Source organism: Crocodylus porosus, unplaced genomic scaffold, assembly GCF_001723895.1.
Source record: "Crocodylus porosus isolate Cpor-Errol unplaced genomic scaffold, CroPor_comp1, whole genome shotgun sequence".
Taxonomy (NCBI): Eukaryota; Metazoa; Chordata; order Crocodylia; family Crocodylidae; genus Crocodylus; species Crocodylus porosus.
Genome location: NW_017728912.1, coordinates 21,151,102 through 21,166,111, shown reverse-complemented (window position 1 = coordinate 21,166,111; position 15,010 = coordinate 21,151,102). Strand labels below are relative to the sequence as shown.

The 15,010-nt window shown below is 39.4% G+C and overlaps 1 protein-coding gene across 2 annotated transcripts in view; it reads left to right on the top strand.

The window, feature by feature from the left end:
• The window catches only part of SGMS2 (sphingomyelin synthase 2), a 58,940-nt gene that overhangs the window by 20,704 nt on the left and 23,226 nt on the right, over positions 1-15,010 (top strand). The gene's annotated exons all lie outside the window — the stretch shown is intronic.

The following is a 15,010-nucleotide window of genomic DNA, read 5'->3' as shown; positions in this document are numbered from 1 at the left end:
ACTGAGGGAGTTGTATGTCTAAATCTGTGTGATGGTAGTTTAAGACATTTTAATATCAAGAAACGAAGCCAAGCGTTTGTATAGTAATATGCTGTTAAGCTAATAGCTCTGATTATTCATACTTTAATGTTGTTTCCAGCAGAATACTTTTTGGGTTCCATATTGAGAATGTGGGTGATGAATAATTAATCGTACAATGACTCTATGTGAAAGGACTTTCAGTGTCAAAAGTGGATGGGATTTTGTACCATGCAAAGATTTATTTTGGGCACCTTATCTTGAATTTCTTATTTCTTTATTTTTAATAAATAAAATGCTTTGATAGTCTCTATATTAATTTAGTGTTTTTCTTTTTCTTTTTAAAGAAATACTACAAAAACAAAGTGACAGTGTTCATAGATATGGTGTAGAGATGGAGCCCTTTAAAAAAAGGCAGGGGGACAGGATGTGGTTAGGCACATCAGATGCTGCCAACAGTGCTAGAACCTGAAGAAAAGAAAAGGCTTCTGGCTCAATGAAATCTGTAACTCTGAACTTCTTAGAGGCTTTATAGTCTGTGTTAAATGTAACCACCATTAACTGGGCTGATTCAACTGATGGAATTTGTGCTTCTCAGCTTATCTGTATCTTCTTTACTGTCACTTCCTATTTGGAATCATCAGCTTTTTGCCTCCTGCCACAACTTGTGGTTATGTGCTTAACCACTGTGAGCAGATTTGACCTCTCTGAGGTCTAATGTGAACCAATCCGTGTACTTAGTCCCCTTCTTTCCACCACTCACCCTGTTTTTGGTATTCCTTCTGTCCACTTAGTCTTCAGTCCTTCAGTGTGGGCATGTTGTGTGGTGTGTTCTAACTTTTGTTAACTTATCTTCAGTTGAAACAACCCTTCCTAGGCTTCTTGCACTTTAATTTTGGCTCCTGTAACAGAGCTTCGAACCCTTGATTACCTCAGCATCTTTATATCTATGTTGGAGATCTTGTTGACTTGTGTCTGACCAAGTCTTCATTCTGTCCATCAAGGTGGGATGAATTATAAATTCCTACATCTTTTTAACTTTTTAAAATCAGGTTCTATTACTTGGAGCAGCTTTGATACTAGAAATCACAGAGGAGGCTCTATCATAAGCAACCACAAATTGGAAGTATTTTGAATTCCCTTGCTTTCTTTAAGCCTTTTTTTCTGTGACATCCTTCATAGTGAGCCTTATTTCCCTTGGTGGCTATGCTGTGGTCTACTGATGCACAACTTAGCTACAGGCATACCAGTGTTCAAAAATGACGTGAAGGACATTACAATCTTGTGCACATGTCACTGAACCATGAGTAAATTGTATATTCTGAAGCTGTTCCCTTGAATATTCTCATTTACCACATCCACAGCAACTCCAGTTAGGAACAGATTGGTCTGTAGGCCAACACATATTGCAGATTCTATATTCTAGCCCAGCTTACTTTTACCTGTGGCACATGCATTGTTGCACATCATTCTGATGGATCTTTTAGCACTAGCCCTCTAAGACAGTTGTGTATTGTTCCCAGGTCTACAAAGGCTGTACCAAACCTTCTGCAGGTCAACCACTTTGCCTTGGGCACTTTCATCTTGTGTTAAGGGTTGGAGAGAGGAGTGGAATCTCCATCTTATAGTAGCCTTTCAAATGTTAGGCTTTCTTCTGCACCATGTATACCTTGTTTCTTCAACCTTTCGCCATGTGGATTACATTTCAGCCCTTTTATTATTTATTACGTGCCTCAGGATCTTTCCCATTTCTCTATATCCCTCTTAAAGTGTAATGCCCGCATTTCAAATGTTAACAATTGTGTTAAAACTGAGGCAATATGAGAAGACTGCTAGCTTAAAATCTAGCCAGGCAGTGGGTAAGGAAGGGTGGGAGGGAGGGAAAGGAGGAGAAACAGTTCTTGATAAACGATTTGCCCCCAACTACCCCTCTTATGATTATAAAACACTTTTTTTCCCCACTTAAACATTTTTCTTCTTTCTTACTTAAGTTATGGGTGTTTTTCTCTGTTTGTGTGGGACTTTATGATGACATGCAAAGTACTGCCATATGCATAAAACAACTGAAAACCGGGGGTGTTTTTTCTCTCAACACCTTCAGGTATAGCTCGAAAACATGTTTGCTTAATAAACATACTCACTACTTATAACAATTGCAGGTGAAAAACCTTGACACTTTCATTTGATGATGTTTTTGAATAGAACAAGTTATCACTGTGACATTAATATGTTTTATATTGAATCCATAATCACAAAGCATGCCTGAAACTTCTTCACTGTGTACATAATGTTAGATTTTTAAACTAAACTCTCCTATGGAAAAGGAACAGTAAGACTTGAACCACATCAGCTTCAAGATGGCCTGGTACCAGAGGTCATGGACCAATATTTGTAGCACTATAAACAGAACACCTAGGAGAATAAGAACACGAGAAGCCCCGAACGAATTGGGTGGAGATTGCCAGGTGCATGAATGGAGCATACCATGGTCAGTACAAAATCCTAATGTAAAATTGTCAAAGGATTTGTAATGGTAACTCTCTTAAGCCCTTTGTGAATAAAGGAAGCTTAGAAATAGGTTGGCTTTTAATAGAAAGGCATACATAAGTGGCAAATATTTGCCTCCATTATATTCCCCAGTTTCCAAATAAATGATGGACAACTGCAGTAACAGTTCTGGTGGTGTCACAAGTACTCCAGCTTTGCTTCCATGGTTATTAGGTTGTTATCAAAATATTCTGAAACAGTCTGTGCTGTTTTTACTCATTGAGGTATATAGGAAGTGATTAGATTACACTGCTGTCTTGAATTGCTAAAAAATCTGCAACTTCTGTACTCAAAAGCTTTAAAGCATTGTTTTGAAAACTATGTGGAGTGGATGTGTGTTGGTAACACTTCAGAGAGAGCAAGTGTTAGAGGAAATAAATGTATAGTAGAGAATTTGCAATGGTACTAAGTTATATGTTACCTTTTTATAAAAACTCTTGATTTAGTACCATTTTAGGAGGGAGTTCCTGAGTTTCCAATCCCCTCTTCCGTGACTAAAACACGAAGACCCCCAGGCTGTGCTGCAATGCCATAACACCTTTAGCTCATAGAGTGGTGATGCATCATTGTGAGGATGCATGACCTCCAACGAACCACTTTGGGCCACATGTTTGATGTATCTGCAAGTGATTGCATATGGCACAATTGGTATGTTCCTTAGACTCCCAGAACTTAGTCAGAGTGACCAGATTCAAAGTTTTTATTTAGAAAGAATTAAGCTTCCAGTCCTCAAAGCACCAAAGAAATTTTCTGTGTGTGAAATGGAAACCTTCCACATATCAACATAATGTAACCAAAGCAACTTACTGTGCCCAAGTCTGCAAACAAACAGCCTGAAACAGCTGTGAGCTCTCCCCTCTCCCCTCTGCTTGTGGTGTAGAAGAACATGTACACAGGCAGTTATTTAAAACCAGCTCATGTGTAGTAAGCCCTACCTCTTTCTTTCTTTGTAACCCTTGGTAAATTGTTTTGTGGTTATTCTCCAAAGCCTAGATCTTCATTACAATTTCTGTTTGGGCTGTGGGTGTGGAAGGATCAGTCTTTCTAGCTGATATGGCTTTGTCAGCAAAAAATCTTTCATTTGGGTGCAGCTGTGCTGGGAGAGGATTTAAGAGGAGCTGGCATAGCTCTGGTAGAGCTGTGTGGGTATTTGGGGGGCCTGGCTGCCTTCATAGTTCTGTTATTGGAGGCAACAGCAGCTCCCATAGTAAAGTAGCCTAAATTACATTCAGCCCTCTCTGAATTTGACACCTCTTTATTGTAGGTGCTGCTGGAAATGGTGTTAATGGTTCAGCAAATGGAAGTGGGACACCAAGAACAGTTAATCTGAATTAACTAAAGATGAGAATTCAAAGAGAATAGTTAAAGCACAGAAAAACCTGTTAACTGACATTTATTCAGCGATAAAATAACTTTAGATTGGTTTAGCTTAATTCAGTGAATTAACAAGTAAATGTCACTATACTGCTTAAAGAGACCATCTAGACCAAGGTTTCACATGCTTTAATGATGTCTGAGGTGATAAGATGTTCAGGCTGTCTAGCGTTGATACAGTTCAGCAGAGTTTTTCAGGTGCCAGAACTAAATCACCTGCCCCGGACAAGAGAAGTGTTGCTAACAGAATTGACCCTCTTTTGGCAGAATTTGTTCATGCTGTGGATTTTACACTTGGGCTACATCATTGATAGGGTGTGATTGTTGGTTTTACTGGCAGAATTGTAATGTACTCAAGAACTGAATATCCCAGATGGAAAAGTGCTGAGAAGTGATGTCAGAGATCTGGATTAATTCAATGGTATATCTTGCAAAATTGAGAGCACGAGTCCTGTTGAGGATGGACACCATTATGGGTATGATTGCATTTGTCCTACCTTAGGCTGTTTATGTAAAACTCCTGTGAACTTAAAAGATCCACTGTTCAGCTTCAGAGGTCAGGCTCTTAAGTGGTAGGCAGAATGATTGCATCAATGGCATAGGTGATCCACGAAGTTGCTGTCTATATCTGTTAAAGTTGTAAAGCACTTTGGACTCTTTGAGAACAGAGGCTAGGTGTTTGCTTCCTCCTCTTCTCCCCCCTGCTTTTGACCTTCACTCTCTTTAAGTTGAGGCAGGCCTTTCTTGTACTGCTTTTACTGTGACCTTGGTGTCTTGTTGAATGCTTTATGAATATATTTTTTTTATTCCTGTTGTAAATGCAATGACAGCTGTATAATATCTTTTTCTGGAACAGTGTAAAGAGTAACTTCCCAATTGCTAACTCAGTTGGCATTGTGTCCCATGGCAGTAGAGGTTACTTTATGACGCATCCTAAAAATATTTACATAAACCCGTATCAGGGTGATGTGAAACATATGACTGCCTTTTTTTAACTGCTTGTCAACATACAACCTAAGCAGAGACACTTTGAAGCACAGATTATTCAGTGCTGTGTCACCCCTTTTAAAGGTGGTGACTAATTTTAGTATCTTTACTCTTTTTTTATTTTATTTAGATGCAAGATTCTGGATTGGAAGAAAGAGCTGTGACACTTTATATATCACTGTTTTATGCTCAGCATCTCAACGTCTTAATTTTGTCTTGTTGTCTTGATTACTACTGTTCTAAGTGTTTGTGTTTGTTATTTTTATGGGAAAAGGGTTAGTGTATGTCTGATGTGCTTGGGACCGGCAGCAAGGTTAATGTTATATGACTCAACATAGTACTGCCTGACAGAAGAAGACCCCCTTGATCCTGGCGATGTCACAGCAAAGGATTTATAGATTGATCAAGTAAGAGGCTGTAAAGTAGGACTCAAGGGATTGGTCATTGCGAGAGGCTTTTCCTTTTGGAGGGGTTGTAGTTTTTCTTTAAATGGTAATTTTGCTTTTCTTATTCTAGCTGGTATGAGCTCATCTCAGGCAGCCAGGTAGCTAGCTAGATCCTCTGAAACTTTTTTTGTCCATGTATAAGTTACAGTGTCCACCCTTTCTCTGAAGTCTTGTCTCCTATCCATAGAATACCAGATTGACTATGGCCTGGGGTGGTATGGGTGCTTAGGGTGCACGGTTGTCGGCCTAGAAATTACTAGTTTGAGACCATAACAGAAGTGTTTATGGTGTAGCCTGTCAGATTCCAATGAATCTGAATTCTGCTAAATACATTTCCACAAAGACACAAAAAAGGAAAGGAAAGTTTGAATATGTATACTTTCTATAGGAACTTGAAACATGAGCCATTTAAAATCTATTGCTTTCAGCTTTTTGAAGCATTTTTTTAATATTCAGTTTGACTTTGAGCTACAGTAAAATTACTGTGTCACTCCAGATTTTGAGGCTTGGGGAATATGAGTTCTGAATGAGACCTGATGTGCATTTAATGAATGAGAAGATAAAGATGTGGCTATAATATTGTTAAAAAGTCACTGAAATAAGCAGCAGAGTATTTTTCCTACTTTTGCCTTTGAAAGTTGGCTGGATTAAGAGGTTAATTGAATATATATGAGTCACAACTTTCTCTTTGCAGAGTTTAAATTTTAAACTTAATACATTTTTTTCCTGTTAGATATAACATTGAAATTCATTTGAATCAGGAAAGGATAGATTCTTAAGGAAGTGGGAGTAAGAAGTGCTCTTGCAAGCATTTTTAATGATCCAGGGAAGTTGTAGCATGGAGGATGTAGCCAGCTAAGAAAATATTTGCCCTTTTGCTAATCGCTGTTTTTTAAAGTCATGTTTGTTCTCTTAAAATTCCTGGAACAAATTTAAGAAGATGCTGCAAGCTGTTAGACAGCCCTGAACATGCTAGGATATATGAAATAAGGCTGAAATTGACCTTTCCTTTGCTAGGAGAGAAAATATTTAATGTTAATATCCCTTTTCCTTTTTTACAGTGTTGTGAAGTTTAACTAACATTTTCTACAAAATCTTAGAGGGTAAGGAGAGATGAATGCCGATCCCTACTTTATAGACATAAGTGCAGGCAGAGCCTGAAAAGTCACAAAGGGTGTTGGCAGATATTTTCATTGTGGAATTTTGTTGTGGAACAGAAACATTGCATATTGTGCTATGCTAGATGTTTGGGGAGCTGCTTCCCTTGATGGAAAAAGTGGTGCAGGAGCTTGCACACCTGGTGCTCACCAGCTGAAGGAGCTAGAGAACTAAGATCTGTGGCTAAGTACAGGTAGCCAAAAATCCTGTGGCTGAATCAATTCAATCTTTGCAGGTTAGTCTAAGCTGCCTAGGTCAGCTTTTCTTAACCCATGGGTCGCAACCCAAAAGTGGATTGCAAAAATATACCAGCTTCGTGAACAAACTTTAAAAATAGATTCTCCTTTAAGAAAACAGGCTTTTCCCTTGCAAGCTGGCAGAGTCCAGCCTGTGAGGGGCTGCTTAGGGCCTTCCCATGCCTCATATACCACCCCCCACCCAGTGCCCCACATGAGGAGGCTAGGGCCTAGGGGTGGGGGCAGTGGGTCAGGAATGAGTAGCTCTGGGTTAAGGCTGGGCATTGATGTTTACAAATAGGTCCTGGTACAAAAACACTGGTCTAGATTAAACCAATAAGCGAGTGAAGAGACATTCATTTTTGATTCCAGAATGTAGCTACATGCCGTCAGTAGCCCAGGCCAGAAACTGGGGAGTGCTAAATCATGCATTCCTGCTTAGCTAGAGCAAACAGCTTGGGCCCAAGGCAAGCCCGCCCACCCTGCAAAGGTGGAAAGGTGGTTTGCGGGGGAGGTGCAAAGCATCCTGGGATGCTGGGAGACTGTTAAGTTAACTTGAATCTGCAAGGGATCTGGGACAGAAGTTCGATAAACCGATTTTAACCTAAGTCAGTTACTAATACTATATCCATTCGTGTTTATATAATACTATATATAAACAATATCCATCCAGGTTTACCTTAAATTGGTTTTAGTCATTTTGAAAGTGGTTTATGGCACTGAACTTCTGTTGTGTAACAGATTTAAACTGTTTTCCAGTCACTTATACCAGTACGATAAATTCCTTAAGTGTCTGACATGTTAAAATGTGTTGCGTGCAACTCCCATATAACTTGTAACAAATGTAACATGTGCCAGGGTCCAGAGGGAATAACTATTTGAGTCTTCTCTCTGTCCATGTGTAAGACAGGTGGGTCCATCCTGCCCTGTGCCACCTTTTTGGGCCCCTTGTCTGACAACGGTGAGCCATTTAGTGCAGGGGTGTGCAAAATGCGGCCTGGGGGCCAGATGTGGCCCTCGATGGCTTGCCACAACTAAGTAAGCGGCCCTCTGCCCAAAATAATTGCCTGCCCCTGACTTAGCGGTATCTGTTTATGGCTTTCTTAACCTTTAAATGAGGTTGCTTATCCTCACAACTGGAGACAAATGGAGTTGACAGCCCAGAATTGTCCTCTGAAGTCTAAAACTCTTCTGTAGTTGAAGTTGACCTAAATGTTGGTATCTTTAATTTCAGCTTTGACCACGTAGTACACCTTAGAATGATCTTTCTATACTGGAGTCATAAGTGGTAGATCAATATACTTTACCCGCCTTTTTAAAATATTAAGAAACAAACACTTCTCCCGCAGGCTGTATGAATAACTGTTTTGCATAAGCAGTTTATAAATGTGTCTGATTGTCACCTGCATTTGGTTTGAATTAGATTTGCCAGCGTCATATGTCTTGCACTGCACACTTGACAATCATTAACTGTCCTTAAAAATTAAATACACATGAGGATGAAGCAACAGCACTACATTGTTTTTTTTCTTTTGAAGTGAATCTGTAAAAAAGGTGGGGGGAAAGAAGTGAGGAAAGAAATGGAAACATAGCCCTCTTAGTATGTGGTATTCATTCACCCATTTTTAGTACCCAGAATTGTCTCAGAGAAGAACTTCAGGGGGCAGTTACTGGAATAGTTGGTATGTGCTAAGCATTTAGGTCTTCATCTCTTTTGGATGGTTGCTTCTGGATGTGGTGGGCATAGGTAGTAAAAAGATTTCAAGGATCATGAACAATATGAAACTTGTAATCTTTCCTGTATTTTCTTTCATGTATGGTGACCTAGGAAATAGAGGTGGTAGGTAGATAGTTCTCTCTCAGGCATATTCTTCCAGTAAAATATCATCCAAAAAAATCTGAAAAAAAATATTTGCTTTTTGCATGCAGTATTGTAAAGGGCAGCTGTATCTGGAAGAATTTCAATGTGGCTGCTACCAGGTTAGAGGTTGCCCAGATTTTATATATTAAAGTATACCCAAAGCTATTAAGCCAGGGTATTTTACCAAAGTCCTTCAAATATAAGATGTCCGTGAATTTAAGGCTCTCCAACTTCTCTGAAAGCTGTAACTAAAAAAATCAACTAAAGACACACTTATAAGGATGCAGCCTCTTATGGTGCATATAGCAGACTTTTTTGTTTGTTTGATCTGTTGTGACTCTAAACATGCCCTGTATTTTAGATTTTTTTTTTTTTCCCCTGAAGCGTCACTTGAAGAACATGTATTATGTAACGAGTCTAATGGACACACAAAATACAGATTGAAGTTTATAGTTGTCATCAAGTACAGGGCAAACGTGAAATAATTTCCATTAATGGGTAATTTGAGTTTCTGGAATTCTGGTAACCAGAGGTAGTTCTAAAATGTGTTTTGGCAAGACAGTATGTAGACTGTGTTCATAATGTCACTAAATGGGATTGAGTTAGTTAAATTCTAGGGGAGAAATAGCCAGTTTTGGGTCCAATATTACAGCACTATCGAAGTCCTTCTTGGAATGAGTGATGTATTTGGTAGCTGTGTTGCTCTGAGACAAAAAGAAATGCAAAACTCTCAAACTCTTGGTTCAGAGATGATATCTTTTATTAGACCAACAAAGAAATTGCAAAATAAAATCCTTTCTTTGCAAGCTGTCAGGCACATGTGCCCTTCTTCAGGCTGAGGGGAAAGTAAAGATGGTAGAAGTCCCCATAGGTAGAAAATAAACATTTGCACAGAGGAAGCTGAACTCTCTGGGTCCATGAGAGTTCCTTTGTGTGAATTGTTCTTTGATGTGCAAATAAAGCAGAATTTCTTTCCTGGTGGTGTCAGATGACAGAAAGGTATAGCAATCTTTCTTTGTTGTTTAGCAGTGAAGTTTATAATTCCAAAATTGGTTAAAATTTGGCATGGAGTGCTGAAATGTTCTAATTAGAATGCATTGGAGCTGGCATCAGGCATGTGTATAGGTGCCCATAAAGACTAGGCAAGTTGGTAAAATTATATAGGAAGACTTTGCCCTTGGGTGTTTAAACCAAAGTCTTGCTAAATTAATGCTAGTACTCAAACTACTGAACCATCCTGCCATTCCTTTGGAAGGTTAGTTCAGGCAGGGGTTTGGCCTGTGTTAATGATAGAGCATCCCAAAAATGCCTCCAGATTTGCAAGTAGGCTGGAAAACCCAGAATGAATTTGTAGACTCTTATTATTTGATTGAAGGGACAGGTACTAAGGTAAAGGAAAACATGCTTATTCTAAAATAAACATTGTGGCTTCAAGCAAGTTTCAGAAAAAATAGCTGAACTTATCTGCCATAACTTATCACTTTTATTGATTGTTCAGCTGGTGCTCTCACAGAGTGGGTTACTAAGCCTTTCAAGCAGTTGTGTTTTCAGTCTTGCTAAATGATCTGTCTGAGCATATTATTTCCCAGTGTTTAGAGAACTGTCTTTCTATATCTCTGCCTCATGAGCCATCCTCTGAAGGGCATCTAAAAAGAAGAGTGTTAACCTTCTGTAGTGTGGTAGTAGAACTAGGATGCTAATACAAATGAACATGAATTTTTTTTCAGTCTGCATACACAGGTCCCAGTCTTGCAAACACTTGCCCAGTGCCTAACTGTATGCATCTGATGAAGTCAATAGAACTAATTATTCATGTGCATGGAATTGTTCCTATGCTCAGATGTTCACAAGAACAGGGCCCTACAGATTAAGGATGTCAAAATAAAACAAGATTCCAACAAAAATGGTGAAATCATAGGTAGTTTTAAGCTATATACTTAAACAGGATTTTGAAATAAAGATTTCAGAAAATTTTTCATTGTAATGAATGTAACAATCTGTAAACAAACATGCATGCAATTTCTTTTAACATAATCTGGCAGATTTTGAGAATGGTATGTATTGCTGGCTATTTCTTTGGCTTGATTCTTAAAATAGACAAAACTGACATAAAACAGGCTTATAATATAATAGGTCTTGCACATTCCCAAACAAAACAGGCTTTTTTCTATAATGCTAGACCTCCTACAAAAAATAGATACTAGGAACATTCCAAAGAATAAGGCTGAAAAAGTGAAAAGTATGCAAGTAAGGTAGTAATAGAGTTCATAGCTTCTTTAAAAATGTTTATATGAAATTTAAACACCCAAATTGTCATTTGAATGGACTGGAGGGAGAATACTCTTAAAGAAAGTAAATAATGAACATCCTTGACATTTTTACAAGGTTTTCATGCCCGAGATGCATCCATCTGCCTCCCCCCCCGCACCCTTCAAGTGCAAGCTGGGCAGACCCCAGACCAGAGCTCCCATCCCTGAAGACAGCATGGGGCGGGTAGGAAGTGGAGGAGGTGCTGGGCTGATGCAGCCCAGCCCTGCTCACCTACAGCGTCAAACAGAAGATAATAAAGGTGCTTCACTTTGGAGTGTCTTCAGAACCCTCATTAAATTAAATTAAATTAAATTTATTGCATGATTGGGCGCTTCTAATGCGCTCTGCAGTCGTGCACTTCTATCAGGGCATAGCTGTAGAGTGCTTTCAGGGGTTTAATTGCTTGACAAATATCACTTCTGTCAGAGTCCTCCCCCCCTTTAGAATTACACGTGTTTAATAATATGAAGGTTTTCCTCTTTACCATATTTACTTGAAATTAAATTATCAAATGCTTTATTTAAACATTGGTGTTTTGTTTTGTTTTTAATCCTGCTTCTAGAAGTTTGGGAGAACAGATTCCATTTATTTACCATTACATCCTTTTTCTTTTTAAGTCATTCCTTTTTTTTCCTAATACAGCAGGATCTTCATGAGCATGTTTCATGTGTTATGCTCACACATACTGGCTCGTTTATGCTCTCACCATAACTAAGAAGGGAAGGGTGGTTTAGAAAAACCCATAATTTGTGCACTGTCATCATTAACGAGGACAGAATGAACATCTACAGGCAAGGAATGTGCTTGTACTAGTTTTCTAGCCAACAAGGAGAACAAGAGATGATTGTCTGTAAGTCCCTTAAGTTCTATTTTTGGTTGCGTTATCTGTAACAGAGTGGGAGATAATTGGTATGCAGTAGGGTGTTGTTGAGACAGACAATGAGTTTCAGTGACCTGTCTCTGCCTTCACCTGCTGTCTCCTTGAGCCAGGCACTCACTTTTCTGGGTGGAATTGTCAGAAGTGCTCAGCTTTGGTCAGTATGACTTAGGCTAGGTAGAGACATTCAAAAAGCCTGAGGCAGAATTGATTTAAGTTGCACAGTTTTCAGTAAGTGGTATAGTTTAGGTTCGTAGTGAACAGAACACACATTCACCCTTTGGCGAGGGGGACAAAAGTTAGACTGTGTTCCACCATTTTTAAATCAGTCTATGTGCCAAACTTCTGTACTATTAAAGGTATAGATTGGTTTTGTGTGCCAAACTTCTATTCTGTTATGGGTATAGATGAGTTTCTGATCACTTATACTGGTAAAAGTGTAATGTTTGTGCCTAGCCATAGTGGCGAGCACATTGGCCTGAGCACAGTTGATTTAGGTTCTGTTCTTTGTCCTGCTGCTGATCTGCTTGGGAAATCTAGGGTGAATTGCTGCTTCTTTCTGTTCCAGTTTCTTGTCTGTAAAATGGGGGGATATTGATATTTACTTACTTGGTCAGTAGATCTAAAAGCACTTTACCCACCTTTTTATATAGTACTTGGTATAAATATGACTGATGGTCTAACTCTGTTCTACATAAATCTTTCAAAAGCAATCTGCCTCCATTTTCCTTTCTTTTGTAAAGCACTTTTAAGAAATACAAATGAACCCTTTGATAGTTTAGTGCATATAGTGTATAGAGAAACATTGAAAGTTAAGGGATTTTTGTCCATCAAACTACATAAAGTATGGTGGGATAAGGTAAGATGATAGTTTGCTGACGTACGTTCTGTGACTTTATAGAGATTATGCAGAGTTCATAGCAAGAAAAATGTGGCTATCTAGGTTCAGTCAGTAACAATATGGCACCTCTTTGTTTTCACTGCATTTTCCCCTAGCTGTTTACCAAAAAAGAAAGACATTGTAAGTAGGGTTAAATATTTTAAATGGCCTCATGGGCTGGTTGTAACACATTTTACCAATGCTGTTCTTTTGTTGGATCTGCTGCAGTTTCTGATGTGGCAATCATTTATTTCTGTTTAAAATATCTGCTTTCAACAGTAAAGAAGAAACATTGTGACTTTTTTTTTTAAAGGAAAGGGGACTTTTTACATAGTTAGGAATCCAGCAGGGTAGGTTGTTTTAACCAGTGTGTTTTATAGTTGCCCATAAATTAAAAGAAGAGGGGTATGAAAAAAAGATAGTATGCATAAATTAGGGTATTATTTACAGAAAAAGACTGTCATTTTCCTCGAAAGTTCCTTAGATCTAATGTGTTCTTTTCATTCAGAGTTACAACTTGCTCTAACTTCATGAAGCAGTCTTTGCTGGGGGGCATCTACAAGTGCACTTTCCTGCTGAGTAGACTATTGGCTCCACAGTAAAGCGTCACAATTTACATATCCGCTGATATTAGGGGACAGTAAATTTTAATTCATTCCACCACAGGCCTTCTGGTGGAGTCATTGTGCTGCAAACAGGACTAGAACTTGCTTCCAGCCCTGGGCTATTCTGCTCTGGCTCGAAGTGCTGCTGACCCAGGCGCATGTGTAGACACTGTGCCTGGGAGCAGTATACTCCAGCATAAACTGCTCCGGAGTTTATCACGTCACATTAATTGTGTGTGTAGATGCACCCACTGTGTCTATGTAAGCTGTAAAAGCAATAAGCTGTAAAGCATGGTTAAAACCCAGTTCTTTTATTTTGTAACTTTATATTCAGTAAACATGTTCAGTAAACACAGAAATAAAGGTCTAGTACAGGAAGAAGTGATACTCCCACTGTACTCTGCACTGATAAGACCACAGTTGGAGTTTACTGCATCCAGTTTTGGGTGCTGAACTTTAACAAGGACCTGGGAAAAGTTGAGAGGGTCCAGAAAAGAGCCACCTGTATGATCAGGGACTTGCAAGGCAAGCCATATGAGGAAAGGCTGAGGGACGTGGGCCTAAAGAAGAGAAGGTGGAGAGGGGACTTGATAGCAGTAAGCTGCTATCAAGGAATGCATCAGGAGCTTGGTGAATAACTAACTGTTCACTAGGGCACCCCCAGGGAAGACCATGACCAATGGATACAAACTCCTGGAAGGTCACTTTAGGCTTAATACCAGGAAAAACTCTTTTGCAGTCAGGGTGTCCAGACCATGAAATAAACTCCCTCCAGAGGTGGTCCAGTCACCTACCCTGGAGGTTTTCAAGAGGAGAGTAGACAGCCACCTTGCTGGGGTCACTTAACTCCAGTTGTCTTCCTGCCTGGAGCAGGGAGTTAGACCCGATGATCTGCAAGGTCCCTTTCAGCCCCTAACAATCTATGAATGTACAAGAATTTCATGAGACTGAAGTTATTACCAGTTCTCACAGATACTGTAGAGTAGGAGTGTTTATAAAAATCTGGTCTGTGGGCCATATTCAGCCTTGACATTTGTGGATGTTTTCCTTCTTTCCAGTTTTATCGTGTTGATGTACAGTGAAGGGGGGATACCTCCTTAGATTTTCACTTCTGAGTTTGTTTGTTTTTTAAATCTATTTAACAAACCCAGAAGCTAGCTAGAATACTGTAACAAAACCACCCATTTTCAGGTAGCATAGGGAAATGCTCCTGTGGAGCTGCCCAGTATGTGTGTGCAGCTTGCCAAAATCTTGCAACCTTGGCCTGAATTTCAAACTGACGTGACCTAGAACCTGTTGCTCCCTGCCTTGCATTTATTGCAGTATTAAATGTTTCACACAGTACAAAAAATAGAAATTACCCATGCTGAGCACAAAAAAGAGACGGGAGCATATTGTTTAAGAAGTCTACGGTTGCCACGTTCCCCAATTTGGGCATAATCCACGCACGGATGCTAGGTAGCCTGGGGAAAAGTGCCACAAAATAAGTGGTAGAACAAATGATGGTTTTCAACCCAGGCCAACAGAATTGGCTGCTTTTGCACTCCTGAAGTTTAGAGTAGGTTCCAGTTCACAAGATGACAATAAATTTCTGAAGGAAAACAGTCTGACTGGTGGGACTCATCGCATGACTGGGCGGTGAGTGTCAAGGGCTATAGGCTATACAGGAGGGACAGGATAGGAAGGAAAGGTGGAGGAGTAGCACTCTACA